The 26,462-nt window shown below is 39.4% G+C and overlaps 1 long non-coding RNA gene across 4 annotated transcripts in view; it reads left to right on the plus strand.

Annotated features, from left to right (window-relative positions):
* The first annotated feature begins 72 nt into the window (after nucleotides 1–72).
* Nucleotides 73–26,462, plus strand: part of LOC127678547 (uncharacterized) — a 136,932-nt gene continuing 110,542 nt past the window's right edge. For all 4 annotated transcript variants that reach the window (XR_007976591.1, XR_007976594.1, XR_007976593.1 and 1 more), the window contains exons 1-2: nucleotides 73–545; nucleotides 2,774–3,069. This is a non-coding gene — a long non-coding RNA (uncharacterized LOC127678547). The remainder of the gene's footprint in view (nucleotides 546–2,773; nucleotides 3,070–26,462) is intronic.

Below are 26,462 nucleotides of genomic sequence, written 5' to 3' on the forward strand. Positions count from 1 at the left end.
CCTTTATCTCAGTTTTTCAGGGGGGAGAGGGAGGAGCCTTCATGCAGCAAGCAATCTTGCCCTTGGTCTGTTCCTTGTGTTTGACTCTGTAACTTTGTTCATAATGCCTCTTTATTTCTTGAATATTCCTTTCTCCCCTTGTTTCTTTTCTGATTGAATTCTCTCAGATTCTTTAGTTCCTGAGGCAGATGCCACTTGCCAGGGAGAGTTCACAGTCACATTAAACACTGTCCCCAAGCGTGCTTCGTTGATTCTCCTTGTGAGCCATGGCCCTGTTGGTTGTAGTCAGAGCCACACATTAAAAAGATCACCCGACTAGCAGACCCCAATCTGCTAATTATTAGCTTTGTAACAGTAAGCAAGCCACTTATACTCTCCAAAAGGTAAGCAAGTTTTATCATCTGGAAAATGAAGGTAATAGTTTCCCAGGCCTGCCTCGCAGGGTCTCATATCTGCTAGGAAAGAATGAAGAAGCACTTATGAGACCTTTTTCTTTGCTCTGCACTGTATTATGACGGCAATGTGGATCTTCATTTCCTTATCAGGTGAGAACATTTTGTGGTAGGTATGGTATTTCTTTTTCTTCTTGATCGCCCAGGATGATTCATAAATGTTAGTAGGAATGGATAAAATTTTAAGCCCAAATCCTGCTTCCCACGTCACATTGAGTCCTCATTAGCTGTTGCAGCAATGTACATACATTTCTGTTCTCTATATTCTCATCACAGGCAAAAATAATATATTAAAGAGCCAAGATATGTCAGCAGTTTGGATTCACTGGGAGGGGCATGCATGTAGCAAGGTGGCTATGCAATTTGAAAAGTAAGGCAAAGCTAGAGTGTCACTTGGGACAAGTGTCATGAAGGAAGGCCTAGACTTCATGTAACAGAAAGCAAGATATTGGGAACAATGAGCCCCTTAAGGGAATGTGTGAAAAATAATATTTGAGAAAGAACTGTGTGATACTGTGATTTGGATAGATTGGAACAAAAAAATCCCAGAAAGTAGTGGCTAACCTAGCACTGTGCTATGATGAAGCCAAGATCTGGCCCAAGCTGATGGCAAATGAGGCAAACATGTAGCAAAGATTGCAGAGGAAAATAGTCATGGAATCTGATTGTAGGGCAAGGAAATTGTAAAGGAGTCATAGATAGGCTTTCTGGTTGTCTCGGATGGCTAGAAGTATGGTGAGGCCAGAAACAGAAGTGGACTTTTGGTTAAGGGTGGGAATGAGGATCAGATTAAGGGAAAATTGATAATTCAGGATATCAGAAGACCAGAGCCCTGAACCCAGCAAGATAGGCCAGTAGGTGCCATCTTGTGTACAAGCCTGAAAACCTGAATTCAATTGCCAGAACCAATGGCAGAAGGCGTGAATTCATGATCAAAGGTTGCCCTCTTCGGGCCAGAGGAATAGTTCAGTGGTTAAGCAAATATATTTGAAGAGGACCTGACTTCAGTTCCCAGCACCCATATTGGGTGACTTCCAACTACCTATAACATTGGCATCAGGGAATCTGATACTCCCTTGTAGCCTCATAGACACCTGTGTTCACATGTGGGAGCATACACACACACACACACATTAAAGAGTCTATTCTATTCTGGAATATACTAAGGTGTGTTCCTTTCTCAGGAAGTCTAAGGCTTTCTACCCCTGAGCCCTCTGACTTTTATTCTATTTTCTGAGCTTAGCTTCTCTCATTGTTGGTGAAATTGAGCCAGTAATCTTGATGGTACGGTAAGTATAACGATAGAAATTGGGATTGGCCCTCCTTACCAATATGCTCAGGATGGTAAAGTAACCACGATTCCTGGAGCTGCTCAGAGTGAGGCCTCCTTATCTGCCCTGTCCTGTTATGGGTGAGTCATCACCATCACAGCCATGCCCAACACACTCATGGAGCTGGGCAGGAGAAGAGAGAACTGAGCACACACCTCATGTAGCAGTCTTATTTCTCGCCACAGAGAGTGCTGCCCAATGGCTTTAGTTCCTGTCTACCATCAATTCTAATTCGAGGATCATTTTTCCTGGAGACTATTAACAGAAGTAGCACTTATGATAAAAGTACTGCCAGCCATCCGCAGAGTACATGGCATGGGTGAACAGTGTGTAGAACAATTCATTCATCCTCATAGTCCTATCAATGTTCACAGTAGTTCTATGGGAAGAGATAAGAGGTATTAAAAACTTGATTTTCTTTCAGATGAAAGTGGAGGTATATAGAAGTATGGTAAGGTTTTGCATTGTTGTAAAATCAACAATTAATCAGGTCTGAGAATTGAACCAAAGCCTTACCAATTGAACTTCTTTGGCATTAGACATGCTTTAGTGAATATTTTAGTCAAATATTTGTTTTGTTTTTATGTATTAATTGGATGTAAAGGTGGTTATCTGTTATTCTCTAAAATTTTGTTTTCCATGCTCATGATTTAACGTAGAGCATGGGACATGCTGGGAAAGTTTTCTAACACTAATCTATGTCCTTCAATTTATTTTTATTTGTATGTATTGTATATGTGCATGCTCATATATGTACATGTATTTGCACATGTGTTGAAATAGGTATTAAGTCCAAAGCTCAATATCATGTGCCTTTCTCTCTTTCCCTCCCCTTCATTTGTTGAGACTGAATTTGGAGCTTATCAGTTTAGCAATACTAGCTGGTCATTGACTTCTAGTGAGCCTCCTAGCTGTGCTGAGGACTGGAACTCAGATCTTTATACTAGCACAGAAAGTCATCTTTTGTTTCTTTTCTTTTTTTTTTTCCAGCTGCAAAAGCATGAGGCTTATTGATTGATTGATCCATGCCCCCCGCGTGGGGTAGTGGCTATCAAGGGAGGCAGCAGCAACAACCCTGAACCAAGAAAGCACACACTATTTATACTTTACAGAGGGCGGTCTCCAGTAACAGGGCTAGTTGGGGACTGTGATTGGTGGAATACGAGACAAAGGATCTCTTCAGGCATAGGTTAGTTCGCTCAAGGGGGCGTTGTTGGCCAAGTCAGTCAACTTCCCTCTAGTCGCTCTGCACATGGCCTTGGAAAGTCCTTGAGAGTGCCAGGCTGGTAAGTTCCATCTTTTGTTTCTTAATCTCAAATGTGATTTCTAGTTATCAAGTATGCCCTCCATTGAGGAATAAATAGGAAGTTCTAAACCTGCCCAAAGGGAACTGGGTCCCCTTGTCTTCTTGCCAAAGTCCTCAGCTCTGCTAGAGACATAAGGACTAATTACAGTCCATTCAGAGTCAGGTCTATTATACCTTTGTGAATAGCTTCTCAATTATCAATGTATTTAGATGATCTCAGAATCTCCACTGGTGTGTGCTCATGAGTGCCACAGTATGTACATAATTGTCCTTCACTTTTGAAACTCTACTGTATACTGTAGCTTATTATGGGTCAACAGAAAAGGCACTGTTTGCTGAAGATAAAACTGAATATTCAAGAAGATAAATTGAATATCCTAATCTCTGACTCTCGGCTCTCTCTCTCTTTTTCTATCTCAGTCTCTGTCTCTTTCTGTCTGTCTGTCTGTGTATTTGTGTGTGTGTGTGTGTATGCATGTGTGTGTGTGTTTGGGTGTGTTTCTGTGTGTGTGTGTTTATATATTTGCTTTGAAACCAGGGTCTCATTATGTAGATAAGATATTATGCCTGGCTGGCAGAAAGTATTGTGTGAAATCATTTAGCTGGAGAATTTGAAATATTTTAATTTTCACAAGCATTTTCTTTTAGAAATACATTATTAGAGTAATATTACATTTAGGCATCCATATTCGATTAAATGAGCAATTTCATTTAAAATATAATGAACCAGATTTGATAGCACATGAGCAACTCTAATACCAGAGCTCAGATAATGAAGACAGGAAAATTATGAGTTAAAATCTAGGCTCATCTAGTGAGTTTCTGCCCCTTCCTCAACCCCACCCATACATATATGTGTGTATAAAATGTGGGCATATATGTGTATATACACACATGCTTATATAGTACATAATATATTTATGAACATTCAGTTTTATTTTCTAAAGACTATGTTCATATCTATCTATATATCTGTATCTATATATGTGTCCATATATATATGACAGAGAGAAAGAGAGACAGACAGATAGACAAATAAAGGGAAAGAATGGAAGTTTATTCTTTTTTTTAATTCGATATATTTTTTATTTACATTTCAAATGATTTCACCTTTTCTAGACCCCCACTCCCCGAAAGTCCCATAAGCCCCCTTCTCTCCCCCTGTCCTCCCACCCACCCCTTCCCACTTCCCCGTTCTGGTTTTGCCAAATACTGCTTCACTGAGTCTTTCCAGAACAAGGGGCCACTCATCCGTTCTTCTTGTACCTCATTTGATGTGTGGATTATGTTTTGGGTATTCCAGTTATCTAGGTTAATATCCACTTATTAGTGAGTGCATACCATGATTCACCTTTTGAGTCTGGGTTACCTCACTTAGTATGATGTTCTCTAGCTCCATCCATTTGCCTAAGAATTTCATGAATTCATTGTTTCTAATGGCTGAATAGTACTCCATTGTGTAGATATACCACATTTTTTGTATCCACTCTTCTGTTGAGGGATACCTGGGTTCTTTCCAGCATCTGGCAATTATAAATAGGGCTGCTATGAACATAGTAGAGCATGTATCCTTATTACATGGTGGGGAATCCTCTGGGTATATGCCCAGGAGTGGTATAGCAGGATCTCCTGGAAGTGAGGTGCCCAGTTTTCGGAGGAACCACCAGACTGATTTCCAGAGTGGTTGTACCAATTTGCACCCCCACCAGCAGTGGAGGAGTGTTTCTCCACATCCTCTACAACACCTGCTGTCTCCTGAATTTTTAATCTTAGCCATTCTGACTGGTGTAAGGTGAAATCTCAGGGTTGTTTTGATTTGCATTTTCCTAATGACTAATGAAGTTGAGCATTTTTTAAGATGCTTCTCTGCCATCCGAAGTTCTTCAGGTGAGAATTCTTTGTTTAACTTTGTACCCCATTTTTTAATAGGGTTGTTTGGTTTTCTGGAGTCTAACTTCTTGAGTTCTTTATATATATTGGATATTAGCCCTTTATCTGATGTAGGGTTGGTGAAGATCTTTTCCCAATTTGTTGGTTGCCGATTTGTCCTTTTGATGGTGTCCTTTGCCTTACAGAAACTTTGTAATTTTATGAGGTCCCATTTGTCAATTCTTGATCTTAGAGCATACGCTATTGGTGTTCTGTTCAGAAACTTTCTCCCTGTACCGATGTCCTCAAGGGTCTTCCCCAGTTTCTTTTCTATTAGCTTCAGAGTGTCTGGCTTTATGTGGAGGTCCTTGATCCATTTGGATTTGAGCTTAGTACAAGGAGACAAGGATGGATCAATTCGCATTCTTCTGCATGCTGACCTCCAGTTGAACCAGCACCATTTGTTGAAAAGGCTATCTTTTTTCCACTGGATGTTTTCAGCCCCTTTGTCGAGGATTAAGTGGCCATAGGTGTGTGGGTTCATTTCTGGATCTTCAATCCTGTTCCATTGATCCTCCTGCCTGTCACTGTACCAATACCATGCAGTTTTTGACACTATTGCTCTGTAGTATTGCTTGAGGTCAGGGATACTGATTCCCCCAGAATTTCTTTTGTTGCTGAGAATAGTTTTAGCTATCCTGGGTTTTTTGTTATTCCAGATGAATTTGATAATTGCTCTTGAAGAATTGAGTTGGGATTTTGATGGGTATTCCATTGAAGGAAGTTTATTCTTTGATATGGCAAAACATTAAAGGTAATTCTTAAAAGGTGAAAATCTGAAGTATGTACAGAGACAAATATGGTAAGGAAGATCCTTGTCCTATTTTATATTTTAATCCATATTACCACTCTTTCTTTCTCAATCCAATAGCTAAGACAGTACTCTGGATACATGCAATTCTAATAATTTTTGTCAACTTAGCATGATTCTCTCAACAAGAATTTACATAAGTCTTTGCCAAACCCTGTCTTAGTTAACCCTGACAATAATGATTTGAAAAAAAAAAACATTGTTCAGTGGTATAAGATAAGCATTCATTCACATGTTCTAAGCTCTGTGTATTAACTCATGCTTTTCTGAGCTCTGTTGTGTTCTATGAGTCTTATTGTAAAATCCAAGACAACAGCTCATATGGGCTGATCTCACACATGCCTTTCTGGGCAAAGCTTCTGAGATATGGAGCTGAGGATTAGTAGGTCATGCCTCCCATAAAGACAGATGAACTAAGGTGTTGCCCATGGTATTTTTGTAATCTGGTCAGTTAATAAACAGTCACAACTTGGCAAATTGAGGGGAAAAAAGAATCACCGTGGTAAAGACTTAAAACAAAGCATGTAAAAATGTTACATCTAAGCATGTAATAATGTTACATCATGACAGCTAACAAGGCCAAGTGCAAGATCAATGGACCAGAAGTGTAGTATAGTAAACGGGCAAGGTGAAAGGATACTGGCTAATTACTGAATCTGTACTATCATACTCCTCTTATTGAAAACCTGTATCTCCTCAGTGAGGAGTGGAACGTTGTGCTTACTTCCACATGTCATACTGGCATTTTATCTGTCTTGAGCTTACACAAATCTTAACCAAGTTGCCACAATGACTGTGAATTCATATATATAGCTGCTCCATCTTGTCTGGAAAATGCTGTTTCCATGAGGTTAGTTGCTGTCTCTGGCTCTTACTGTGGTTCTACCTCCTTTTCTGCAATGATCTCAGTGTCCTGGGAGCATGGCATGAAATATGGATTTCCCATTTAGGGCTCAGAACTCTGTAGTCTCCTATGAACACTTGTGGGTTTCTATGATAATCATCATCCACTACAAAAGGAAAGTTCTTTTTTATTGGTTATTTGATTTATTTAGATTTCCACTGTCATCTCCCTTACTGGTTTTCTCTCCATAAACCCCCTATCCCGTCCCCTCTCTCTGCTTCAATAAGGGTGCTCCCCCCTCACTCCCACCTCACCACTCTAGTATTCCCCTATGCTGGGGCACTGAATCTTCACAGGACCAAGGGCTTCCCCTCACATTGATGTCAGATTAGGCAGTCCTCTGCTACATATGCAGCTGGAGCCGTGGCTCCTCCATGTGTACTTTTTGGTTTGTGATTTAGTCCTTGGGAGCTCTGAGGAGTCTGGTTGGTTGATATTGTTGGTTGTAAACCCCTTCAGTTCCTTCAGTACTTCCCCTAACTCCTCCATTGGGGTCTCCACACTCAATCCAATAGTTGTTTGCAAGCATCCACATCTGTATTGGTTAGGCTCTAGCAGAACCTTGCAGGAGACAGCTATTTAAGGCTCCTGTCAGCAAGCACTTCTTGGCTTCAGCAATAGTGTCTACGTTTGGTGGCTGCATATGGGATGAATCCCTAGATTTGACAGTTTCTAGATGTCCTTTCCTTTAGTCTCTGCTCTACTCTTTGTCCCTTTATTTCCTTTAGACAGGAGCGATTCTGGCTTAAAATTTTTGAGGTGGGTGGATGACCCCTATGATGAGATTTGAGAGTTGCCAACTATTAACATTGTATATATCTATTGTTAATAAAATGTTTAGAGATATTTGTACACTGAAATAGTTAAATCAGAAAGATTAACATATATAGTACCTAATGCATTTTTCATCTTTTGAGGTGAACATGAATAAAACGTTGACAATCTTCAACGATATAACACATTGTTATTAACTACTGAGCCGTCTCCTCAGCAATATTTTAATGTTGACCTTTGATGGGGCTATTGATTTCCTGCTTTGCTTTGGAAATTTGTCTTTATTCTCTCTATTTTGCCTTTGCACATGTCTCAGCCACACCCTAACGTGGAACATGATCACTTTGGAGTTCCATTGCAGTTTCCTTTGCATGCACTTAGATTCTTACTTCTAGAAAACTAAGATAGAGTCACTATATTACACACTGCAGCACACTCTTACTCTTATTTTTCAATTTCCCCAACATTTGATCTCTGTGGAAAAATACCTACTTTTCCAAAGTTTCCTATTTTCTACCCCATTCTCTAGCAGTTATCACTCCGTTTTCTTCTTTTTGTGCCTTTATTTTGTCCCAATTATAGACGGTTTGTCATTTTCTGTCTCAGTTATTTTGCTTAGCATAATTCTGCAAGTTCACCCATATTTTCCTAAAGAACAAGATTTCTTTCTTTTTCAAGGCTAATAGTATTCTTTGGAATTAAACATAGCACATTTTAGATCAAATATAGCATTCATTCAATATCTCAACTATTGAGAATGATACTGCACTGAACATGGGGGTGCAGACCTTTCTTTGATATCCTGCTTTAAGTTCCTATAAATATATTCATTTGAGGAATTGCTGGGTTGCTTAAAAGCTTGCTTGCTTGCTTATTTATTTATATTTATTTATTTATTTATTTATTTATTTACAGTATTTGGAGGATCCTTTAAGCTGTTTTTCATAATAGTTGTACTGATTTGCAACTTAACCAACAATATACAAGTGTTTCTGCACATTCTCACTAACATTTTCATCTTTCATCTTTTTGTATATCTGTGTTTGTGTGCCAATCAAATATGCATGTATGTGTGTACAGGTGCATGTGTGTATGCCAGAGGTCAATATCAGATGTCATTGTTCAGAATCAAATACCTTGAATTCTTGGTTGGAGATTATTTTTTTCTTGATTTGTCTCTGTTCTTCTCTCTTTTAATTAATTTATTCTTCATTAATTTCATATGGGCGTACAACAAACTCTAGTCACAGTTACCCACCTATCCTCTTTAATCTCCCTCACATCTCTGCCAATTCATTCTCTTCCAACCAAGTTCCTATCACAATTTTGTGGTTTTTTTCCTTTTGTTTGTTTGTTTGTTTGTTCTGTGGTCCATTGGGCATAACCAGGGTCATCCCTGTGGCCATGGGTGTGAATGTATTCAGTGGAGCATAATGAACAGAAGTTGCATCACTGAGGGCAATATTCTCCTCTACAGCAGCTATAGACTGTCAATAGGTCTTCTGGATTGGATTGGATCCCATGGACTGATCTCCCATCAATAACTGCATGTTTATGGGATTGCAGACTTGGTGAAAGAACCAGTAAATTGCAAGATTTGTGAATTCATGAGTGTCACAAATTTGTCATTGCCATAAGACAACATTTCAGGATCCCTCTTCTTATCATCCGGAATCTAGAATTCTTTTAGGATCTTTACTGAACCTTGGAGGCAGTTGTATGGAGGCTTTGTTCAAGGCTGAGTGCTCAACAATCTCTTGTTCTCTATTTCTTGAGTGTCTTGTGTAGCCATGTACACTGCAGAGAGAAGTTTTTGATCAGCAATGAGGGTAGCAATAGTCTCTGGATATAAATATGTTTAGCAGACCATTAGAGAATACATCCATTTAGCAAAGCATAAGCAATAGGTTCTACCTTGGTGCTTGTTACCTCTACAACAATGGCCATTTGAGCAGGTCTCCAGTAACAGACAAGAACTTCCTCCTGTGGAGCAGACCTCAAGAGAGTCAGAAATTTGTCATATCAATATTCCATTTGTAGGCAAAGCATGCAAAGTCCAAAGTTTGGGAATATTACCCCTGGGTTTTCTCTCTCCACTGTCTGCATAGTGACTAATATCACTGTAAAAACTAGATATAGTCAGTAAGACTCCTGGTCCATTCCAGTATGGTTTATCTGCATTCTTCAATTAGTAACACAGTCTTAGTATCCACTTCTGGTTGACAGCCAAGAGGAATGAATATAAGTTATGTAGTTTAGGGAGTAAACCAAGAAGTTATTTACTGGTAAACTATGGTCCTAGGAACATATACCATACCTGGCCTTGGAACCTTTATTCAATAACTCTGCGCATCCTCTGGGACTAATATTATCTACCTATGTATGATATGAAACCTCTGCTCAAACTCTTAATTATGATTTTTTTTGAGACAAGGTTTCTCTGTGTAGGTCTGGCTGTCCTGGAACTCATTCTGTAGACCACTCTGGCCTTGAACTCAGAAATCCTAATCCCAAATTCTGGGATTAAAGGCATGCACCACCACTGCCCAGCTAATTATGATTTTTAATTAGATTATTTTGGGGGAAACTCTCCAGGATTTTAATTAGCTTATAAGGTCATAGATTTCAATGTGACTTCCTCAGATATCCTTGGATTTGGTTAACTTTTCTCCAAACTTTGTCTTGAGACTAGTATCTCAAGACATTGTTCAGAACCAAATACCTTGAATTCTTGGTTTAGGGATTGTTTATTTCTTGATTTGTCACTGTTTTTCTCTCTTTTAATTAATTTATTCTTTGTTAATTTCATATGGGTGTATAACAAACTCTAGTCATGGTCACCTACCTATCCTCTTTAATCTCCCTCACATTTCTGCCAATTCATTCTCTTGCAACAAAGTTTCTATCAAATTTTTAAGATATTTTGGTGTTTTGGTTTTTTTTTTTGCCTTTTGTTTGTTTGTATCTTGCCATACAGGATAGACCAGTTGGTCACTGAGCTGTAGGAATCTTGCTATCTCTGCCTCACCAATGCTGGAATGCTAAGAATGTGTTACCATATCTGGGTCTGGAGTGTGTTGCTATTGTGGTTGTTTGTTTGAGGATTCTAGAAATAAACTTAGGTCCTCATGTTTGCATGGCAAACCATACCTAACTCAATCATTTTTTATATTTCTGATGGTAGTTATTCTAATAGATGTGAAATGATAAGTCATTGATTTTAATTTGCATTTTTCTGATGACTAGGAATGTTGAGCATTTATGGTCATTTATATGTCATAGTTTAGAAATACCTTTTCTAACTATTTGCCCACTTTTAATTGGGATATGTGGTTTGTTAGTATTTACTTCTTGGGAGTGTTCCCCAGGTGTTGTGGATTTTAAGTTGGCATAAGATATATTGACTTGTTTCTTTATTTTGCAGATTATTCTATTGACTGTACAGAATTTTTTAAATTATCTTTTATCTTTTTTTTTTTAGAGTACAGTCATTATCCCCTTCAAGGTCTGCCTTCCGACAGTTCCTCATTCCATTCTTCCTCTCCTGTCTCCCCAGGGTTAGGAGTATCTTCTCTCACTGAGGCCAGACCAGGCAATCTTCTGCTGTATATGTATCAGAGGCTTCATATCAGAGAGAGTGTGCTGCCTGGCTGGTGGCTCATTGTCTGAGAGACCTCTGGGATGCAGGTTAATTGAGACCTGGTAGTCTTTTTATGGGGTTGCTCACTTCCTCAGCTTCTCCCAGCCTTTCCCTAATTCAAACACAGGGGTCTCCAGCTTCTGTCTGTTGGTTGAGTGTAAGTATCTGCATCTGACTTATTCAGCTGCTTATTAGGCCTCTTGGAGGGAAGCCATGCTAGACTCCTATCTGTAAGCACACCATAGCATCAGTAATAGTGTCAGGCCTTGGAGCCTCTCCTTGAGCTCCATCCCAATTTGGGCCTGTCAATGGATCTCCTTTTGTGCAGGCTCTTCTCCATTTTTTCCCCTGCAGTTCTTTTAGACAGAAACAATTTTGGGTCAGAGTTTTTGACTGGAGAATGGAAACCCCATCTTTCCTCTTGATACTCTGTCTTTCTACAGAAACTGGATTCTTCAAGTTGCCTCTCCTCTCTCGTGAGCATTTTAGCTAAGGTCATTCCCTTTGAGTCCTGAGCATCTCTCATCTCCCAGGTCTCTGGTACATTCCAGAGCATCTCCTCATCTCCTGCATGCTTTTATTCTTTCTGCTGAATCTCAAGGATTCACTCCTGTTTCCCCCCCTCCCCCAATACCTGATCATGTTCCCTATCCTCTCTCCTACCCAGGTCCCTCTCTCCCTCTGCCTGTCCCATGATTGCTTTTCTTCCCTCCCAAGTGGGATTGAAACATCCCTTCGGCTTCTTAACCTTCTTAAGTTCTGTGGATTGTATCCTGGGTATTCTGTACTTTTTTTGGCTAATATTTACTTATTAGTGAGTATATAACATGCATAACATGTTGGGTCTGAGTTATATCACTCAGGATGATATTTTCGAGATCCATCCATTTGTCTACAAAACTCATGATCTCCTTGTTCTTAATAGTAGAACTATCAAGTATAGTAGTATTCCATTGTATAAATGAACCACATTTTCTGTACCCGTTCTTCCGTATGGGACACCTGGGCTGTTTCCAGATTCTGGCTATCACAAATAAGGCCACTATGAACATAGTGTTCCTGTGGCATGGTTGGGCATCTTTTGGGTATGTGCTCAAGAGTGGTATAACTGGATCTTCAGGTGGATCTATTTCCAACTTTCTGAGGAACTTCCAGATTGATTTCCAGAGTTGTTGCACCAGTTTGTAATCCCACCAGCAATGAAGGAGTGTTCCTCTTTCTCCACATTCTCACCAACATGTGCTGTCACCTAAGTTTTGATCTTAGCCACTGTGATTGGTGTAAGGTGGAATCTCATGGCCATTTTGATTTTCATTTCTCTGATGACTAAAGGCTTTGAATATTTCTGTAAGTCTTTCTTGGCCATTTAGATTCCTCTGTTGTGATTTCTCTGTTTAGTTCTACTCTCCATTTTTTTGATTGGGTTATTTGGTTTTTGTAGAGGTTAGCTTCTTGAGTTCTTTATACATTTTGGTGATTCGCCCTCAGTCAGATATGTGCTTTTTTTTTTTTTTTTTTACAGAAGCTTTCCAGTTTATGAGGTCCCATTTATCAATTCTTGATCTTAGAGCCTGAGCTATTGGAGTTCTGTTTAGGAAAGTTTCCCCTGTGCCAATTAGTTTGAGGCTCTTTTTCACTTTCTCTTCTATTAGATTCAGTGCATCTGGTTTTATGTTGAGGTCCTTGCTCCACTTAGACTTGCGCTGGCTGCAAGGTAACAAATATGTATCTATTTTCATTTTCTAGACAGATATCATGTACCAAAGTTAAATTAAGAACAGGTAAACTATCTATTCATGCCCATATCCCTTAAGGAAATAGAAGAAATCATTAAAATCCTCCAATCCCCAAAAAAGCCTAGAGCCAGATGGCTTTAGTGCAAAATTCTATCAGACATCAAAGAAGAGCTATTACCATACTCCTCAAACAATTTCATAAAATAAAAACAGAAGGCATACAACCTAATTCATTCTATAAATCCACAATTGCTCTGATATCTAAACCACATTAGGGCCCAACAAAAATGAGAAACTTGGACCTATTTTATTTATGAATATCGATGCAAAAATATTCAATAAAATTCTGGAAAGCAAAATCAAAAAGCACATCAAAACCATCATTCACCACAATCAAGTAGGCTTCATTCCAGAGATTCAGGGATAGTTCAATATAGAAAAATCCATTAATGAAATCTAATATATAAACAAATTCAAAGAAAAAAACATGATTATCTCATTACATTCTGAGAAATAATTTGATGAAATAATACAACATCCTTTCGTGTTAAAAGTATTGTATAGATCAGGAATTCAAGGCATATACCTAAACATAATAAAAGTAATATAAAGCAAACCAACAACCAACATTAAATTAAATGGAGAGATACTTGAAGCAATCCAACTAGAAACCAGGAAAAGAAAAGAATGCCAACTCTCCCAGCATCTATTCAATAGAGTACTTGCTACTTTCTAGCTAGAACAATAAGTCAAAAAAAAAAAAAGAGATCAAAGGGGTACAAATTGGCAAAGGAGTCATGGTATCACCATTTGCAGATGATATGATAGCATACATAAACCACTCCAAAAATTCTACCAGAGAACTTCTACAGCTGATAAACAACTTCAGCAAAATGGCTGGATATAAAATTAATGCAAACAAATCAGTAGACTTCCTTTAAACAAATGATAAAGGAGTCAAGAAGAAAACAGGGCAGCAGCATCCTTTACAATAGTTATAAATAATATAAAATATCTTGTGGTAACTTTAACCAACCAAGTGAAAAATCTATATGATAGTAACTTCAAGTCTTTCATGAAAGAAATTGAAAAAGACTTCAGAAAGTGGATTGATTTCCCATGCTCATGGATTGGTAGGATTAGCATAGTAAATAAAAATGGCCATCTTACTAAAAACAATCTACAGATTCAATGCAATCCCCATCAAAATTCCAACAAAATTCTTCAAAGATATGGAAAGATGAATTCTCAATTTTATATGGAAAGACAAAAGCCCAGGATTGCAAAAACAATTCTTAGCAATAACAGAAACACTTTTTGATATTATTCCATTTGCTTATTGTTGCCTTTGTTGGCTGTATTTTGACTTTCATATCTAGACCATGCATACTGATAATGTGTTAATCCTGATAGTGATAGCTCAGAGTGAACCCTCAACAAAGATGGCAAGAGATGAAAACCCTTTAGAGAAAAATCACAGAAGTAACTGGAAATCTAGGCTTAGATTAACTACTAACTGATCAGTGAGAAGTATTACAACAAATAGAAATAGAAACCAGTTTTGGTCACATATGTCAGTAATCTCCAGCAATTAGGGGGCTGAAACAGGAAGGAGTATTATAAGTTTGAGGTGTGAATAAGTTCTAGATCATCCTGGTCCATAAAAATAAGACCTTGTTTAAAAAAGGGGGGCTTCTAAATAAGTAAATTAGAAATGCAGTAAAATTGATAATGGTAGCAAGAAAATTAGCCTTTGTAAGAAGGCATCTAATCTTAGTTGGAGTCTGTATAGAAAACTGTATAGAAAACTACAAACTGTGCCCGGTCTGTTGGGAATCAAAAATCACACTTGTGCCTGACCTGATTTCTAAGGTCAGGTTGTTTTCCGTGCCAGTACTTATTACCTACGCACAGTTGGCACAGACCAGGAGATCTTTTTTCTGGTGTTAAAGAAGTGACAGTTAATGGTCCTTAGGCTTCATTATAATGTTAGGAAGAGCAGTGCTGTTCATGGCTTTCTAAAATATAAGCCCCTAACAGCCAATGGCAAATCAGTGGTTCAACAAACAATGATAAAGCTGAACAGTTCTGTACAAACGTATTAAATGCTTAAGTATTATAAGTAATAGAATTCAGTCACAAATGTATAACTACTTTTTGGTTCCACTTAAACAACACACTTGAAATAGACAAATTCACAAAAACAAAAGGCAGACAGTTGCTTCCAGTGTCTAGGGGAAGGAGAGAATGAGATTTAGTATTTAATGAGGGGCAAGTTTAGACTTGAACAAATGAATAATGTCTGCAAACAAATGGTGCTGATGGTTGCCCAGAAATGTAGATGCATTTGTTTAGGTTACATTTATTTAGCTACAACCAAAAATTTTTTAAAATGTTTTTAAAGAAACTGAGAATTCCAGTCATATCTTCAACTCTAGGAGCTATTACATTTATTCTACCTTTTCTTTAATCTCTCCATACTTGGGAGGGTGGTGGAGAGTGATAGGAAGAGGTGTTTTATTTTTGAGAAATGGTCTCAAGTATGTTGCCAAACTATCCCTAAACTCATTATCACCCCTGGTGCTGAGATTACAGATATGATACACCACATCCATTCTCACTTTGTTAGGTCCCTGTAAACACACACACACACACACACACACACACACACACACACACACACGGAAGAGTGGAGGAGAGAGAGAGAAAGAGAGAGAGAGAGAGAGAGAGGTTTTCCCCAGAATTATTTTGAGATTGATTTATTCTTTCCCCCCCCTGCTTCCATTCTCTATAGCAGATTAAACCAGGGACATCTCTTGTGGTTATATCTTCCCCATCATCTAACCTTTTCTACACTTCTGTGTTAGTTTTGGCTCTACAATTCTTTATTAATGAGCAGGTATAGATATATATGAGTGTGTGTACATTCATAATCTGTAAACATTTAGCAGATTTAATGAAATGAGCAAGAATTTTAAGTGCAGACAATTTGAGAAATTCTCATTTTTCTACTTCTAATTTCTTCATCTGTTAAACAATAAACATGTTTTCTTTAATATGATTGACACAGGGTTGGAAAATGTATGTTTTGTTCATTATCTGGCATATTATAGACAACCAACAAATCATAGACATCTTCACCCACCTGTGCTTGTTCGTGGTGTACCAGAGTCTCCAAGGTCAAAGCAAGACCACCTTTACAGAAGAGCACGAGAGACTATGAACCTTTCCTGTAAAATCTTGATTTGTATTGTTTCTCTATAGGATGCAAAATAAGAACTCACTGAAAGTTAGAAATCAGCAACTGTGGACTTCTGTATGAAGAATTTGAGGATACTGTAGTTTTTCCTTTTCCTCACCATAAACCATTCTGACTCATTTTAAGCCAAATGAGAAGGCTCAGAGAACTTGACATTGCAAGAAACACATGATTCATACTTGAAAACCATAAGCGTGCTGGGCACCTACTTGAAATGTTACTTCACAAATACCATATTAGATTTAAGTTACACTTTCTTAGATACACATTTTGTGTTCTTTTTGTGCTCTGTGGGGTCTATGAAAAAGAGATGGCTATGCACTCCATTCAGATATCAGCTGAGAGCTTCCCAGCAGAGAAAGGGTGAGGCCGTAAAGGTTTGGGCATACAACCATAAACAAAACATTAATAGGGAAATTAACGGTAGTCCAGGAAAACAAGATCCAAGTCACAAGTCTTGGCTATAGATTTCTAGGGAATGTAGCTCCAAAAACCTAAGAGAAACATCCCACAGAATGTAGAGAACTTGTGGACATTTACTGTCTTTCAAACAACTCTTGCATCATATTAAATATAAAACCTGTTCTATCTGGAACCAAAACAACTGATCTAAGTTATAAAACATGTGGATAAAGGAGATGTTGAGTATGACTTGCATTTCTCACTATGGTCTCCACACCTGAGATGAGTATGAACAGAAGAAAAACAATTTTGAAGGAGATGACAATCTAGAGTTTAGATAGTAGATTTAAACGCCTTTTTTATTACTTGTGAAATTCTGGAGCATGCCAATTGCCTAAAGTACCTGGGAAAGCTACTGGACTGGCCTGAAATTTCAGCCAGAGTGACGAACAAGCTGACAGAGCAGGTTCTGCAGGAACAGTTGCATGAAAGAATAAAATCAATTTTGTCAGCACCCTATTGGATCGAGCCCCATTATTAAACCAGTCTCTTTAACACAGGACCAGGGACAAGGAATTTCATGTCTTTATTTCATCATAAAAAAAGAAATAAGAGAACTATATATAAGCATTACATAAATTAACTTTCTTATTAGCACAAATATCAAATATTTAATACTGCTTGGTCTATTTAATTTTCAGACAAGTTCTGTGTGGTTTAAAATAATAAAGACAATAATTTTCCCACTTGGAAGAGCAGAAAACAAAGCAATGGGACAAATTTTATGGTCATTTTTTGTGAACTCTTTAGAAGAACACAAGGAATATTGACCAGAATGTATGATGTTACACTAGTTCTTTATTTCTGATAATAAATAATTATCAACACTTTTATGTTTGGGTATTTTGCCTACTTATAGAGGTCAGAAGAGGGTGTTGGATATCGTAGAACTGGACTTAAATAGGTGACTATAAACCTTCAATTTGAATGCTGAGAATTGGACCTAAGTTGTCTGAAAGAACAGACAGAGGTCTTAATTACTGAGCCATCTATTTCTACAGCTTCAATACTAATCTACAACTTTGATACTAAACATTTGTGTATGGGCTTTCTTTTCCATGAATTGTTCCATTGACTATAGCTGGTGTATAAGCTTGGTTCATTGAAGTATTTGTTTTCATATAACAGGTTGACCCAAAGCTGGCCATTCCTAGATGGTCTTTCTCACATGTGACTATTGAGACTTTTGGCTGAAGCACATGTTATCACATCCAGCAGGCTACCTGTGCTAGTGTCCATGGCCGCTAAATTCTAGGAGAACATCAGTGGATACTGCAATACTCTACAGGTCTAGTCTTGGAAGTCATATGATATCACCTTCTTGGAGGTGAGGGTACCTTTACAAGATAGGGCCTAACTAGATGTCTTCAGTTAAATAGGGAAGTATCCTTGAAGGTGTATCTGGACCCCATGCATCGTCTTTCTGTTTACTTCTTAGCTGCTGTGATATGAGCAATTTGCTCTGTCATGCAGTACAGTAATGATGTAATGCCTTACTGCTGTACCAGGAACAATAAGATCAATTAAGTAGACTGAAGCTGAGTCTAAATATTTTTTTCTCTCTTTTCACTTTTCATTAATTATTCTATTTATTTACATTTCAAATGTTTCCCCCTTCCCAGTCTCCCCCTCACAAACCCCACTCTTCATCCCTCCCTCCAATTGGCCTCTAAGAGGGTACTCTTTCAGTTACCCACCCACTTCCAGGTTACCCCTCCCCCACCCCTATACTGGGACAACAAGCTTCTACAGGACCAAGCACCTCCCTTCCCATTGATTCCAGATAAGACAGTCTTCTGCTACATATGTAGCCATGGACCCACCCATGTATACTCTTTTGTTGGTGGTTTAGTCCCAGGGAGCTCTGTAGAGTCCTGTTAGTTGATATTGTTTTGTCCTGTGGGATTATAATCCCCTTTAGCTCCTTCAGTCCTTCCCCTAACTCTTCCATTGGAGTCCCTGGGCTCAGTCCAACGGTTGTGTGTGAGTATCTCCATCTGTCTTAGGTGCTGGCAGAAGCTCTCAAAGAACAGTCATATTGAGCCGGGAAGTGGTAGAGCACGCCTTTGATCCCAGCACTTGAGAGGCAGAGGCAAGCAGATTTTTGAGTTCGAGGCCAGCCTGGTCTGCAGAATGAGTTCCAGGACATCGAAGGCTATACAGAGAAGCCCTTTCTCAAAAACAAAACAAAAAGAAAGAACAACCAGGCCAGGCTCCTTTCAGCAAGTGCTTCTTGGCATCAGCAATTGTGTAGGTGTTTGGTGTCTGCAGATAGGAAGGATCCCAAGGTAAGCTGGTTTCTGGATGGCCATTCCTTCAGTCTTTGCTCCATTTTTTGTCCCTGTCTTTCCTTTGGACAGGAACAATTCTGGGTTAAAAATATTGAGATGGGTGGGTAGCCATGACTTTCTACTGGAGATGGGCTCTACAGGTTTTATCTTCCCTTTTTAGGCACTTCAGCTTAAGTCATCTCCATTTGGTCCTGGGAACCTCTTGGATCCCTGGTGTCTTGGACTTTCTAGTGGTTTCCCTTGTTCCCCACCCCCTAAAACAAATTATTTCTATTAATTCTCCTGTCTCTCTCCTGTCTCTTATCTGGTCCTGACCCCTCTTTCCCTCTAATCTCTCCAAACCTGGTCCCTCTTTCCCTCTGCCTCCCATGATTATTTTGCTATCCCTTCTAAATGGGATTGAAGTATCCACACTTTGGGGCTTTCTTTCTTTCTTTCTCTCGCTGTCTTTCTTTCTTTCTTTCTTTCTTTCTTTCTTTCTTTCTTTCTTTCTTTCTTTCTTTCTTTCTTTCTTTCTTTCTTTCTTTCTTCCTTCCTTCCTTCCTTCCTTCCTTCCTTCCTTCTTTCCTTTTTTTGTAACACTTTTGCAGATTTTCTTTATTTGTGTTAAATATTTTTTCTTCAATATATTCTTCATTTACATTTCAAATGTTATGAAGTTCCCTTTCCCAGTTTCCCCCCTCCCAGAAAAACCCCAACCCATCCTCCCACCCCCTGCCTCCAAGAATATACCCCTCCACCCAACCAACTCCCACCTACCTCCTCTTGATTTCCCCGTGCTGGGGCATCTATTGGGTCTTCATAGGACCAAGGACCTCTCCTCCCACTGATGCCCGACAAGGCATTCCTGTGCAACTCTTGACTGGAACCATGTGTATCCCTTGGTTGATTGCTTAGTCCCTGGGAATCCTGGGGCATCTGGTTTTTCCTACAGGGCTGCAAAGCCCCTCTTTCTTGTGAAGCTTCATATGGTCTGTAAGTTGTATTCTGGACATTCTGAGCTTTTGGGCTAATATCCACTTATCAGTAAATACATACCATATATGTCATTTTGTGTCTGGGTTTCCTCACTCAGGATGATAATTTTTAGATCCATCAATTTGCCTACAAAGTTGTGAAGTTGCCATTTTTAATAGCTGAGTAGTATTTCATTGTGTAAATGTACCACATTTTCTGTATCAGTTCTTCAAATGAGGGACATCTGGGTTGTTTTGAGCTTCTGACTATTATAAATAACACTGTTTTGATTATAGAGAAGCATGTATCCTTGTTATATGAAGAATCTTTTGTGTATATTTTAAGTGGTGGTTCAGCTGGGTTTTCAGGTCAAAATATTTCCAATTTTCTTTTTTTTTTTTTTTAATTATTCGATATAATTTATTTACATTCAAATGATTTCCCCTTTTCTAGCCCCCCCACTCCCCGAAAGTCCCGCAAGCCCCCTTCTCTTCCCCTGTCCTCCCACCCACCCCTTCCCACTTCCCTGTTCTGGTTTTGCTGAATACTGTTTCACTGAGTCTTTCCAGAACCAGGGGACACTCCTCCTTTCTTCTTGTACCTCATTTGATGTGTGGATTATGTTTTGGGTATTCCAGTTTTCTAGGTTAATATCAACTTATTAGTGAGTGCATACCATGATTCACCTTTTGAGTCTGGGTTACCTCACTTAGTATGATATTCTCTAGCTCCATCCATTTGCCTAAGAATTTCATGAATTCATTGTTTCTAATGGCTGAATAGTACTCCATTGTGTAGATATACCACATTTTTTGCATCCACTCTTCTGTTGAGGGATACCTGGGTTCTTTCCAGCATCTGGCAATTACAAATAGGGCTGCTATGAACATAGTAGAACATGTATCCTTATTACATGGTGGGGAGTCTTCTGGGTATATGCCCAGGAGTGGTATAGCAGGATCTTCTGGAAGTAAGGTGCCCAGTTTTCGGAGGAACCGCCAGACTGATTTCCAGAGTGGTTGTACCAATTTGCAACCCCACCAGCAGTGGAGGAGTGTTCCTCTTTCTCCACACCCTCTCCAACACCTGCTGTCTCCTGAATTTTTAATCTTAGCCATTCTGACTGGTGTAAGATGAAATCTTAGGGTTGTTTTGATTTGCATTTCCCTAATGACTAATGAAGTTGAGCATTTTTTAAGATGCTTCTCCGCCATCCGAAGTTCTTCAGGTGAGAATTCTTTGTTTAACTCTGTACCCCATTTTTTAATAGGGTTGTTTGGTTTTCTGGAGTCTAACTTCTTGAGTTCTTTATATATATTGGATATTAGCCCTCTATCTGATGTAGGATTGGTGAAGATCTTTTCCCAATTTGTTGGTTGCCGATTTGTCCTCTTGATGGTGTCCTTTGCCTTACAGAAACTTTGTAATTTTATGAGGTCCCATTTGTCAATTCTTGCTCTTAGAGCATACGCTATTGGTGTTCTGTTCAGAAACTTTCTCCCTGTACCGATGTCCTCAAGGGTCTTCCCCAGTTTTTTTTCTATTAGCTTCAGAGTGTCTGGCTTTATGTGGAGGTCCTTGATCCATTTGGATTTGAGCTTAGTACAAGGAGACAAGGATGGATCAATTCGCATTCTTCTGCATGCTGACCTCCAGTTGAACCAGCACCATTTGTTGAAAAGGCTATCTTTTTTCCATTGGATGTTTTCAGCCTCTTTGTCGAGGATCAAGTGGCCATAGGTGTGTGGGTTCATTTCTGGATCTTCAATCCTGTTCCATTTATCCTCCTGTCTGTCACTGTACCAATACCATGCAGTTTTTAACACTATTGCTCTGTAGTATTGCTTGATGTCAGGGATACTGATTCCCCCAGATTTCCTTTTGTTGCTGAGAATAGTTTTAGCTATCCTGGGTTTTTTGTTGTTCCAGATGAATTTGATAATTGCTCTTTCTAGCTCTGTGAAGAATTGAGTTGGGATTTTGATGGGTATTGCATTGAATCTGTATAGTGCTTTAGGCAAAATGGCCATTTTAACTATATTGATTCTGCCGATCCATGAGCATGGGAGGTTTTCCCATTTTTTGAGGTCTTCTTCCATTTCCTTCTTCAGAGTCTTGAAGTTCTTGTCATACAGATCTTTCACATGTTTGGTAAGAGTCACCCCAAGATACTTTATACTGTTTGTGGCTATTGTGAAGGGGGTCATTTCCCTAATTTCTTTCTCAGCCTGCTTATCCTTTGAGTATAGGAAGGCCACTGATTTGCTTGAGTTGACTTTATAACCTGCCACTTTGCTGAAGTTGTTTATCAGCTGTAGGAGCTCTCTAGTGGAGTTCTTTGGGTCACTTAGGTAGACGATCATGTCGTCTGCAAATAATGATAGTTTGACTTCTTCCTTTCCAATTTGTATCCCTTTGACCTCCTTATGTTGTCGAATTGCCCGAGCTAGTACCTCAAGTACAATATTGAAAAGATAAGGAGAAAGGGGGCAGCCTTGTCTGGTCCCTGATTTCAGTGGGATTGCTTCAAGTTTCTCTCCATTTAGTTTGATGCTGGCTACCGGTTTGCTGTATATTGCTTTTACTATGTTTAGGTATGGGCCTTGAATTCCTGTTCTCTCCAAGACTTTAAGCATGAAGGGATGCTGAATTTTGTCAAATGCTTTTTCAGCATCCAATGAAATGACCATGTGGTTTTGTTCTTTGAGTTTGTTTATGTAGTGGATTGTATTGATGGATTTCCGTATATTGAACCAACCCTGCATTCCTGGGATAAAGCCTACTTGATCATGGTGGATGATCGTTTTGATGTGTTCTTGGATTCGGTTGGCAAGAATTTTATTGAGTATTTTTGCATCGATGTTCATAAGGGAAATTGGTCTGAAGTTCTCTTTCTTTGTTGGATCTTTGTGTGGCTTTGGTATCAGCGTAATTGTGGCTTCGTAGAAGGAATTGGGTAGTGTTCCTTCTGTTTCTATTTTGTGGAATAGTTTGAAGAGTATTGGTGTTAACTCTTCTTTGAAGGTCTGGTAGAATTCTGCACTGAAGCCATCTGGTCCTGTGCTTTTTTTGGTTGGAAGACTTTCTATGACTCCTTCTATTTCTTTAGGCATTATGGGAATGTTTAGATGGTCTAGTTGGTCCTGATTTAATTTTGGTATTTGGTATCTGTCAAGGAAATTGTCCATTTCCTCCAGATTCTCCAGTTGTGTTGAGTATAGGCTCTTGTAGTAGGATCTGATGATTTTTTGGATTTCCTCAGTTTCCGTTGTTATATCTCCCTTTTCATTTCTAAGTTTGTTAATTTGGATACTTTCTCTGTGCCCTTTGGTCATTCTGGCTAAGTGTTTATCTATCTTGTTGATTTTCTCAAAGAACCAGCTCCTGGTATTGTTGATTTTTTGTATGGTTCTCTTTGTTTCTACTTGATTGATTTCGGCCCTGAGTTTGATGATTTCCTGCCTTCTACTCCTCCTGGGCGAAATAGCTTCTTTTTGTTCCAGGGCTTTCAGGTGTGTCATTAAGCTGGTAATGTATGCTCTCTCCATTTTCTTTTTGGAGGCACTCAGGGCTATGAGTTTTCCTCTTAGCACTGCTTTCATTGTGTCCCATAGATTTGGGTATGTTGTGTTTTCATTTTCATTGTGTTCTAAAAAGTCTTTAATTTCTTTCTTTATTTCTTCCTTGACCAAGGTATCATTGAGTAGAGTATTGTTCAGTTTCCACGTGTATGTGGGCTTTCTGTTGTTTCTGTTGCTATTGAAGACCACTTTTACTCCATAGTGATCAGATAGGAGGCATGGGATTAGTTCGATCTTCTTATATTTGTTGAGGTCTGTCTTGTGACCAATTATATGGTCGATTTTGGAGAAGGTACCATGAGGTGCTGAGAAAAAGGTATATTCTTTTGTTTTAGGATAGAATGTTCTATATATATCTGTTAAATCTAATTGGTCCAAAGCTTCAATTAGTTTCATTGTGTCCCTGTTTAGTTTCTGTTTTCCTGATCGGTCCATTGAGGAAAGTGCAGTGTTGAAGTCACCCACAATTATTGTGTTAGGTGCAATGTGTGCTTTTAGTTTTAATAAAGTTTCTTTTACAAAAGAGGGTGCCCTTACATTTGGGGCATAGATGTTCAGGATTGTCAGTTCTTCTTTTTGTATTTTTCCTTTGACCAGCAAGAAGTGTCCCTCAGGGTCTCTTTTGATGACTTTGGGTTGAAAGTCAATTTTATCTGATATTAAAATGGCTACTCCAGCTTGTTTCCTGAGACCATTTGCTTGTAAAATTGTCTTCCAGCCTTTTACTCTAAGGTAGTGTTTGTCTTTGACCCTGAGGTGTGTTTCCTGTAAGCAGCAAAAGGTAGGGTCCTGTTTACGTATCCATTCAGTTAGTCTGTGTCTTTTTATTGGGGCATTAAGTCCATTGATGTTAAGAGATATTAAGGAATAGTGATTGTTACTTCCTATCATTTTTGACGTTATTTTTTAAATTTGAATGCTTAACTTCTTTTGGGTTTGATGAAAGGTTACTATCTTGCTTTTTCCAGGGTGAAGTTTCCCTCCTTGTATTGGTGTTGTCCTCCTATTATCCTTTTTAGGGCCGGGTTTGTGGATAGATATTGGGTAAACTTGGTTTTGTCATGAAATATCTTAGTTTCTCCATCTATGGTGATTGAGAGTTTTGCTGGATATAGTAGTTTTGGTTGGCATTTGTGTTCTCTTAGAGTCTGCATGAGATCTGCCCAGGACCTTCTAGCCTTCATAGTCTCAGGTGAAAAGTCTGCTGTGATTCTGATAGGTCTTCCTTTATATGTTACTTGGCCTTTTTCTCTTACTGCCTTTAGTATTCTTTCTTTGTTTAGAACATTTGGTGTTTTGATTATTATGTGACGGGAAGTATTTCTGTTCTGGTCCAGTCTGTTTGGAGTTCTGTAGGCTTCTTGTATATTCATGGGCATCTCTCTCTTTAGGTTAGGGAAGTTTTCTTCCATAATTTTATTGAAGATATTTGCTGGCCCTTTAAGTTGTAAATCTTCACTCTCCTCTATGCCTATAATCCTTAGGTTTGGTCTTCTCATTGTGTCCTGGATTTCCTGGATATTTTGGGTTACAAGCTTTTTGCATTTTGCATTTTCTTTAACTGTTGAGTCCATGGTTTCTATGGAATCTTCAGCATCTGAGATTCTTTCTTCTATCTCTTGTATTCTGTTGTTGATATTTGTATCTCTGTCCCCTGATTTCTTCCCAAGGCTTTCTATCTCCAAAGTTGTCTCCCTTTGAGTTTTCTTAGTTGTTTCTACTTCTGATTTTAGATCCTGGATGGTTTTGCTTAGCTCCTTCACTTGCATGTTTGTGTTTTCCTGTAATTCTTTAAGAGATTTTTGTGTTTTCTCTTTCATGAGCTCAGCCTGTTGACCAAAGTTCTCCTGTATTTCTTTAAGAGATTTTTGTGTTTCGTCTTTCATGACCTCAGCCTGTTGAGCAAAGTTCTCCTGTATTTCTTTAAGTGTTTTTTGCATTTCCTCCTTGTTGGCTTTTGTATTCTCCTGGATTTCTTTCAATGATTTTTGTGTTTCCCTTGCAAGGGCTTCTACCTTTTGATCCATTGTCTCCTGAATTTCTTTATGTATGACCTTCATGTGTTCCTGTACCAGCATCATGACCAGTGATTTTAAATCCAAATCTTGTTTTACTGGTGTGATGGGGTATCCAGGACATGTTGGTAGAGGAGAATTGGGTTCAGATGTTGCCATATTGCCTTGATTTCTGTTAGTGACGTTCCTGCGTTTGCCTTTTGCCATCTAGATCTCACTGGTGTTAGTTTATCTTGTCAGTGCTGGACTCACCAGTGCAAGCTGCCCCTTCCCAGTTGGCCTCTGGTGCACAGCTTACCTCCTGCACTGCTTGTAGACAGTGTGCTGCTGCCCAGGCTGTTCAGATCCCAAAGCAGGCACCCGAAGGCTCCCGCTGGGGCCCGCTGGATTCACTGGAGCACACTGACTTCTCCCAGCTGGCCGCCCGGAAGCCCAGCTAGCCACTTGCAGGACTTGGAGATGTAATGCTGCCGCCCAGACTGATCTGGATCCGGAAGCGGAGAGAGTAGAGCTAAGGGCTTCTGCCTGAGGCCTTGCCCCAGATTGTGTCTGTGGAGCAGATGGAGCCCGTGTGCACTCCCAGGGAGTGCCGACGGTGTATGCTACTGTGACCTCCCCTGAGTTCCGCTCACTCCGCTGGGCAGCCGATCTGCCAACCGGGCTATCGCACACAAGGTTAGCCTGGCCGCCCAGTCCCTGAGTCCAGGCAAAAGCCTGGGAGGCCAAGGTCCGAGCAAAGTTCCCCTAGGGCTTTGACTGTTAATTGGGTTTGCCAGGTGACTAGGATGGCGGGCGTGTGCGCCCGCGCTCCCTGAAAGCGCCGGGAGAGTCTGCTTTGCTAATAATCACCTGGGCGGGTTGACTCACAGATGGCCCACCAAGCCGCCCAGTTCTTGGGGTCAGTCCTGTGCCTTTTGGGGCCTGGACCCCCGCTTTGTTAGCCTTAGGCTATGCCTGTTACAGGTCTGCCCGCCTGAGCTCTCTGTCGTCCTGCAGGCAAAATGGCGGTGGCGC

The sequence above is a fragment of the Apodemus sylvaticus genome, chromosome 2 (assembly GCF_947179515.1).
Source record: "Apodemus sylvaticus chromosome 2, mApoSyl1.1, whole genome shotgun sequence".
Lineage (NCBI taxonomy): Eukaryota > Metazoa > Chordata > Mammalia > Rodentia > Muridae > Apodemus > Apodemus sylvaticus.